Raw genomic sequence first — 8,694 nt, 5'->3', positions numbered from 1 at the left:
TGTGGTAAAATAAATTAAAAGAAGTGCATCATGTGAAAAAGCAATCTAAGAATTCAAAAGTGCTAATTTTTAGTCGAAACATGACATCTTCATAAATGAATCTTCAATTAGTTCTTCATAAAAATCATTGGGACAAAATCTTAATATTCATTGGAAGACTAACTGAATTAGTTGCACTCGCGATGAAAGAGAAAGAGAAGATACGGGTAAGAGCAAGTACAATAAGGTACAGTCTTTTTTTTGTTTGTTTGGGTTGCTCATCAAGCTTATCGTTCGATACAATAAGGTACAAATAGTCAGCTGGCTATAAGAAATAAAATATCTTGGTTTTGTTGGAGGAGTGAGAATAGGAGAGAGAAGTGGGCTCTAATGCAAAAGCCAGCTCTAGCACGTGCTCCTAGGCACTTTAAGAGAGTGAAAGGTGGGCCATAATTTTGATAAAGTAGTAGATTTTAGAGTCAACTATTATACATGGTGGCTATAAGCTAGCTATAGATGACATGGAAAACCACTATAGCCAGCTGCTGGCTACACTATTGTTCTTGCTCTAAAGAGGCGTGGGTGGCTTGGGGGGCTTTTGACTTAATGCGATTGCAAATTTCCTAAGCACTACTAATGCCTTAGGCTGGCCATAGTGCTAAGTATCATGTAGTAGTATCAAGCATATGATACTTGTGTATGATACTATCTCTATAGTGGGTGGTATCATGGAGTACTATCATAGATATGCTATATTTATTATTTTTTAGAATCTCAGTGGAAATTTGTGTAAAAGATTTGTTAGGAATTAACTTTTCTCGTAATATGCGCTATGATACGGAATCCACCTATGTTACTCTAATCTCCTCTCTCCTCCTTAATTAGCTGCCACATCAGCATTTTTATGGGACCAATATGCATGATACTATTACTACGTACTAGCTAAGATACTAGCACTATGGCATGCCTGCGGTACGGCCATGTAGACCACAAGCACCAAGCGACGACTACAAACATTGGCAATGGGAAGCAGTACAGTGTACAGTACCAGCGAATTCAAAAAAATAGGTGAATCGGAAAACAATGTCAAATAAACACAACGAGAGGAAACAATATCAACTGATCGATTTGAGCGAACTAACGAGGGCTGGGCGACTGACTTTGATTGAGCGATAATGAGTCCTACTTGGACGCAGCTTCACTGACGTTCAGGTCAAAAGTTAAGTGGTGACTTTGTTTTGTTGGGTTAATTAGTTCTATGCCACTCCCCAATTCACAATTTGTGTTTATGCCATTACAAAAACTGAAGTTGTGTCTATGCCACTCTCAATTCTCAATACCCCTTTCTATGCTATTTTCAGCAATACAACATCATATACTGCCTATGTATTCATTATTTGTACCTTATACTACAGTTTGTACATACTCTCACAGATAATCTGGACCGTACTTTGCACCTATGTTTAATGGATCATATGTGCCCAGAAATGGCTCATATTAGAATAGTAGACTCATATTAGTGTTCTTGACATTTTGTAAAATTTTCAGATTTTTCGAAGAAGTTTGAATTTTTGGACAAAATTTTACCAATTTCTAGTAAGAACAGAAAATGTCAGTTTTTTATGAAAATCTACACATAAATGGCTCAAATTAAAACAGTATACTCATTTCAGTGCTATTGATTTCCTGCAATTTTTTAGTTTTTTCTGAGAAGTTCTATTGTTTGCCAGAAATTGAAAATTTTGGATTTTTTTTGTGCCCGAAACACCCAAAAAGCGCTCGGTGCTTGTTACTACTGTAGCAATACCTTTGTATCTTTACTTTATTGCATTGTTGTGCCAAGTAAAGTCTTTGATAGAAGGTTGATACTAGATTTGGGTTTCTGCGCAGAAACAGATTTTTAGCTGTCACGAATTTGAGTTGATCTCTCTGTAGGAGAGTCAAAAAAATCTGCAAATATTCATGAGTAATTCTCAGATATGTACGCAACTTTCATTCAATTTGAGCTTCTTCATCTGAGCATGTTAAGTGCCTCGAAAAAATTCGTCTTTACGGACTGTTCTGTTTTGACAGATTCTGTCTTTTATTTCGCATTGCCTCCTTTACTGTGTTTGAATGGATTTCTTTGCTCCATTAAATTTCAGTAGCCTTGGGTAATGTCCAGAAGTGTTGGGAATGATTGTGTCCTCTCTGAACATGTGAATTTTTGATTATGCACTAACCCTCTAATGAGATTGTTTTGAGTTTGGTGTGGAGGAAGTTTTCAAGGATCAAGAGAGGAGGATGATATAATATGATCAAGAAGAGTGAAAAGTCTAAGCTTGGGGATACCCCCGTGGTTCATCCCTGCATATTTCAAGAAGACTCAAGCATCTAAGCTTGGGGATCCCAAGGCATCCCCTTCTTCATCAACAACTTATCAGGTCACCTCTAGTGGAACTATATTTTTATTCGGTCACATCTTATGTGCTTTACTTGGAGCGTCTGTGTGTTTTTATTTTTGTTTATGTTTGAATAAATTCGGATCCTAGCATTCCTTATGTAGGAGAAACACACGCTCCACTGTTTCATATGAACACTGGTGTTCTTAGTTTTACTTTTAATGTTCATGGCGAAAGCTTAAAGCCGCTTCATTCATTGCTATTTGGTTGGAAACAGGAAATGCTTCATGTGGTAATTGGTATATTGTCTTGAATAATTTGATACTTGGCAATTGTTTTGAGTTCTCAAGTAGATCATATTTAAGCTCTTTCATCATGTGGTTTTAACCTATTAGTGGAGAACTACCGTAGAGCTTGTTGAAATTTGGTTTGCATGATTGGTCTCTCTAAAGTCTAGATATTTTCTGGTAAAAGTGTTTGAACAACAAGGAAGACAGTGTAGAGTCTTATAATGCTTGCAATATGTTCTTATGTAAGTTTTGCTGTACCGGTTCATACTTGTGTCTCGCTTCAAACAACCTTGCTAGCCAAAGCCTTGTACTGAGAGGGAATGCTTCTCGTGCATCCAAAACCTTGAGCCAAAACCTATGCCATTTGTGTCCACCATAACTACCTACTATGTGGTATTTTTCTGCCATTCCAAAGTAAATTGCTTGCATGCTACCTTTAAAAAATTTCATTCCTTGTCTTTGCAATACATAGCTCATGGGAAAGTAGCCTAAAAAACTATTGTGGTAATGAATATGTCGCTTATGTATCTTATTTCTTATAAGTTGCTTGTTGAGCGGTAACCATGTTTCTGGGGACGCCATCAACCTGTCACACCTTTGTTGAATATCATGTGAGTTGCTATGCATGTTCGTCTTGTCTGAAGTAAGGGAGATTTGCCATGAGTTGAATGGTTTGAGTATGCATATTGTTAGAGAAGAACATTGGGCCGCCAACCAAAGCCATGTATCATGGTGGAAGTTTCAGCTTGGACATTAATCCTCAAATCTCTTATGAGAATATTATCTGTTGTTGAGTGCTTAAAGCATTAAAGAGGAGTCCATTATCTGTTTTCTATGTTGTCCCGGTATGGATGTCCTTAAGTTGAGATCTATCAAAATCGAGAAATCAAATGCGATTTATCTCCTTGGACCTTTGTACAGGTGGCATAGAGGTACCCCTTTGTGACACTTGGTTGAAACATATGTAATGCAATGATAATCCATGGAAATCCAAGCTAATTAGGACAAGGTGCGAGCACTATTAGTATTCAATGCATGAGGTTTGCAACTTATAAGAGGTTTTATGCATAACACATATGAATTATTACTACCGTTGACAAAATTGTTTCCATGTTTTCAAAATAAAAAGCTCTAGCACATGAGTAATCCCTGCTTCCCTCTGCGAAGGGCCTTTCTTTTACTTTACTAGATGGACCTGGCGCGTCTTGCCACGCCGTTCTTGCTACCATCTTTTATACTCTCAAATTTCAAGACCTAAATTTCATACCGTAGTTTAATTACTTTCCAATTTCAAGACCTGTGAATTTGGCTGATACAACAACCTCTGTTATTCAGCGATCATGCCCTGCTATAAGGCATGCCAAAAGAAAACTAACACTTCATGACTTTGCTGAACTTATATGAAAAAGAAATTATGACTTTCAATACAGAGATTCCATCAAAATAAAAAGTCAAGGTAATAGTAGAAACAACCCAGGATCTTGAGACAACTTCATTTATAGAACAGCCATGAGGAAAAGCACCACTCGCTCTAAAGTTCTTTGTAAACTTCACAAATTCTATCCAAAAGATTGTTGGGTCGTTTCTTCTAGCGAGTCTACATAAAAAAATACTAATCAGTAACATTGTTTTAGAGTTCCTAAGCTAATATTGATTCCTTGCAGCACATACATGAACTAAACTACCTGTCGTTACTTGAAAACAGTCTAGATGCAGAACCTTACTATCGAACTGCATTACAGACGCACAAGAAAAGATGGATAGTGCTTATGTACCAAAAAAGCATGAAAGTGAAATCTCAAAGGCTTAGATGGTTGGCACTTGGCAGCAATGAGGAGTTCGACAAAAAAAAATACTTAAAAGTGTGGGCAGTGATGCATATTTTATATTGTAATAGACATCAAGAAATAACCTGATGACGGAATCAGTAGGGACCTTCCAACTATATTCCAAGTTCTTTTGACTGAAAGCATGGATCTATTTTCAGTGGTAATAAGTGGATTCAATGAAACTCTCAAGCTTTTAAGATTTAGATTAGAACACTTCGACCGAGTTTAATTTGTACTCCCTTCGGTCTTTTTTAATTGACTCGGATTTAGTACAATTTAGTACTAAATTCGAGTCAATTAAAAAAGACCGGATGGAGTATAATACAAACCTAGTCAAGCTATGAGTTTTTTTTCAGGACAATCTTCATACTTAATGAGTACACAAGATCATCAAGATGCATTAGTGCCAAATAATGCACCTAATCCAAGTTTAGAAATTAGAGGGTTACGTTTGACTGTAAAATAAACAATGATGTTGGCTAAAACCAAGTATTAGTGCAGATAAACATGCTTACCTCTTGTATTGAGATGTCAAATGGCCTACTACAAAGCACATAAAAAGAGGGATAATAAGCATCACAGCAAATGGGGTATTTTCTTTAAAGCTTATCCAGCTTGCTGGTTTTGTTCTCTACTAATGTACTTCAAGGTAACTACGATGATGTAACCTTTTATGAGCAAAAACATTGTGGGTCTGATCTGCCACTCAATGGACAGAATCATCATATCTTCAGAGTTGATACCTTGTACAACAAAAATATTATCAGAGAGAATCAGACAAAGTCTTGATATGGGTTGCATCAAGACTTTATTGCTAAGAGAACTCCTTGTGGTTCAACATCGGCTGGAGACAACATATGATAAGTGTGTGATTCCCTAAATACTAATTAACATGGAATGAGTTGGCGAGGCTGCTGTGATGAATGGAATGATGAACATGAAATATATAAGTCTACAATTTTCTCTTGGATAATTGCTTTCAGGTTAATTAGAAAAAGCATTCAACTAATTGGGAACCAAATCTAACTAATGTTTTCATAAATGACAGATTCTCAACGTCTAAACAGATTTTTAAGTCATGGTTGTATACTTGAACGAAACAAACCTTTGTTTTTAAAAATGTTGCCTTTCCTTTAGAAAATTATGACAATCAGAATGTGCCTGCTGAATGAATACAACTGAAGAGCTACCGGTTCTACAATCACAACAACTTTAGTGTGTGCCAAATTGAAGTGCTCATCTCTGAATGTGGATACATACCTTTTCACGAGCAGAAAAAGGTAAACGTCCAAAAAAAAGCAAACAATTTACGTATGTATCTTTTAGGAAATGGTCCTGAAAACTATGATGTGTAGTATTGAAAATGATCAGCACTTGGTCAAAAGTCAGTATTGCTCACTGCTACTCTGCTATAAAAAAATATACAGCTGATGTGAAAAATATACAGTTTTCTTGGTACCATTATTCAACACAGAGCTTGTTTTCGTTGTTTTCAGATGTAAAACAAGCCTTGTGGGTATTTAAATCCATTTGTTGCTCTATTTTCTCCTATTCATCTATATGTAGATATGACAAAGTAGATTCTATTGCACCTTCAGCAATGTACTCCCCACCGATACATTGGCCATACTTGTTGGCATGCCAAATTTCCATTTTCTGTCCAAGTATTCAAATCCCTAGTAACTATTGTAGCCCCTATGAACAATAAAACAAAACCAACTGTTCTTAGGGAAAATTTAGATGTTCAGTAGTGGGTTACAGCACAATACTTCTTTTGATGTCCAAGCAAGGCCATTTTCTTTTGCCGCAATATTTTTTCAATGCAAAATCCATTCAATGGCAGGCAAGTTATGTTCCAAGGAGAAAGTGTAAAATACCAAAAAGGGAGAAAAGCTCCTTAACGAGTTGTTGTTGAATTGAATATCTTCAGGCTGTAAGCCTCCCCTTGCTCCCCAGCTTCTGCAAGGAAGAATGAGCCTCTGGATTAGCAAATAGATCAGCACTAGATGGGTCCAGCGCGGTATTAGCATGTTGGTTGTGTTGCGCAAGCGTTTCTTTTCCATGGTGCACACAGGTTCGTTTCAATCTTATTTAGGTTAAGCAACGCATAAACATTGATTTCATTACACATGCGTACATTACATGGTTATTTCTCATGTAAACATTTTGTGGACGGTTTTGATCTTTAGCAGGTGTCCCATGAATGAGTCGGTCGAATCCAAGCTCCTTACAATGGAGCACCGCTGATGTTGGTGTCCCGGCAAATAGAAAGGTGATATACCGCCAAGTTTACAACATAACTCCTTCCAACCAGCCTTGAGATATCCGAAGGCAACACCTCGTTGCTCACCAGAAACTCATTGATGAGCTCACCAGGGGGCTTGCCAATCAGATTGGTGGCAACATCTCCAAAGAAGACCATGTCGACGACTGCTTCACCATCCTCGGCCTTCACACGAAGCTTGTATCTTGAAATAGCGAAGGCGAAACTGAGAAGACAAAATTATGTACATGAGGCAAGAAGACACCCGTTAGAAGATGATACTCGGGGCTGGCGCTCCGGCACGTACATGCTTTGCCTAAGCAGCGAAATGCATCTCCCTCTTCAACTGCTCCACAACTGCACCGACCGCACTCTCGAAACCACCAATTCTGATTGGTTGCAATGGCATATACTTTCATCCTGCACCTGAACATCCTGTCCTGCATTTTTAGGTATATTTCATGTGAGGCAGCGATCAACCCAGAACGCTTAAACACAAAGGGCAAAGGAAGCAGTGCATAACATGGCCCCATTCGTAATGAGATATGCAAGACAGGCCACAGAGGTATTTCCAGCACTTAGCGTAGCAAAGCGCCGACGCTTCTCTGTGAGCCACTCGATTAAGAAATCAAGTCCAATAATCCTATAAGTGGCAGGCATAACTTCTCTCAAACACTGAAAAAAGCCACACTAACAACAAAACTGTTAATTAAAGAACCAGACTGCACAACAACCAAGCTCTTCTAAGATGCATGTGTGCATAGTCACATCTGTACATGCATTCACACATTAAAATCGATGAGTGTACTGCCTGCACTTTCTTTCTTACGATAGGATTTATGTTAAATCCACTACAATAATCTTATAGGTGGATTAGGGAAGTACGGACATGATCATGCAGCACTTTGAAAATAAGAGCCAACAAAAATCCGGAGCAAATTTTCTTACAGCCTCACATGTTCCAAAGGCATAAAGTAATACAATAAAAGGCATTTTTCTGCTTCCTCCATGCACATATATATATGTAGATGAATGGTTCAATAACTAAAGATTTCCTACACTAAATGAAAGGTACCTTTGTTTCAGTGAACTTTACTGACAAAAATCTGTAATACCTTCTATAGTACTTCGCTATTATCAAAACAAGTTGGACCAAAGAAAATACATCTCAAGGGTAAAAGTCTGAAACCAAAATGAGATTCTTTAATCTAGGAACGGACAGAATGCAAATAATGGAACATACTATAAATATACATTCACATGGAAGTTTATGATTAGCTAATGTAATGTTATTCTAACATTTTTTTGACCTGGATTATTCTAACATTTCAATAGAGGTATATGCCACTGAACAATTTAGCTGGAAAAGGGTAGGGCCGAGAAATGTGAACACTGGAAAAGGTTGCTGCCGTTTCTGAAGTATATAGAATGTATTGAAGATTTTCTGAAACCATAAGGGAAAAATACATATTTATTCCTGAATAGGCTCTCCTATAAAATAGGAAATGCACAAAACTGAACATATTAAAGGGCTTACTCTTGCATTGTAAAACATGAAACTAATACTCAAGACAAAAGCAGGTCAATACATTAGCCCATTACAGAGAAGACATGACACATTATCCAGCATTATTTTGCTCATTCATAGTATTAGTATTCAATCTTGTCATCAAATAAAATTCTTCCTTGAGGTCCATTTTGCTATATTCAAGATTGTTATCACAATCTTATCTTTTCTTGAAAATGATACCGGCGTCCAAAGAAAAATCTATTTAAACTCAGGTAAAAACATAGACATGCTGGAGTATTGTGCTCACTATACCATGTACAAAAGCAGAGCAAAATCTATTGAAACTTCCCTGGATACTAATTATAGAAAAAACAGCATAGGAGGGAGAAGTTGGGAACCTAAATTTCATGAAATTGCTTTACCGATTATTCAGATGGAACTC

General features: G+C 37.2%; 1 long non-coding RNA gene across 1 annotated transcript; it reads right to left on the bottom strand.

Moving 5' to 3' along the window:
• Positions 1 to 3,854: 3,854 nt before the first annotated feature.
• Positions 3,855 to 7,177, bottom strand: LOC124659139. The gene is made up of 5 exons (XR_006989455.1): positions 7,050 to 7,177; positions 6,711 to 6,968; positions 5,148 to 6,438; positions 4,995 to 5,022; positions 3,855 to 4,247 (listed from the first exon to the last, which is right to left on the bottom strand). It is a non-coding gene; the product is annotated as an uncharacterized LOC124659139 (long non-coding RNA).
• Between the last annotated feature and the right edge of the window lie 1,517 nt (positions 7,178 to 8,694).

The sequence above is a fragment of the Lolium rigidum genome, chromosome 6 (assembly GCF_022539505.1).
Source record: "Lolium rigidum isolate FL_2022 chromosome 6, APGP_CSIRO_Lrig_0.1, whole genome shotgun sequence".
NCBI classification, from domain to species: Eukaryota; Viridiplantae; Streptophyta; class Magnoliopsida; order Poales; family Poaceae; genus Lolium; species Lolium rigidum.
The sequence above is the reverse complement of the archived record's forward strand: the minus strand, read 5'-3'. Positions and strand labels throughout refer to the sequence as shown.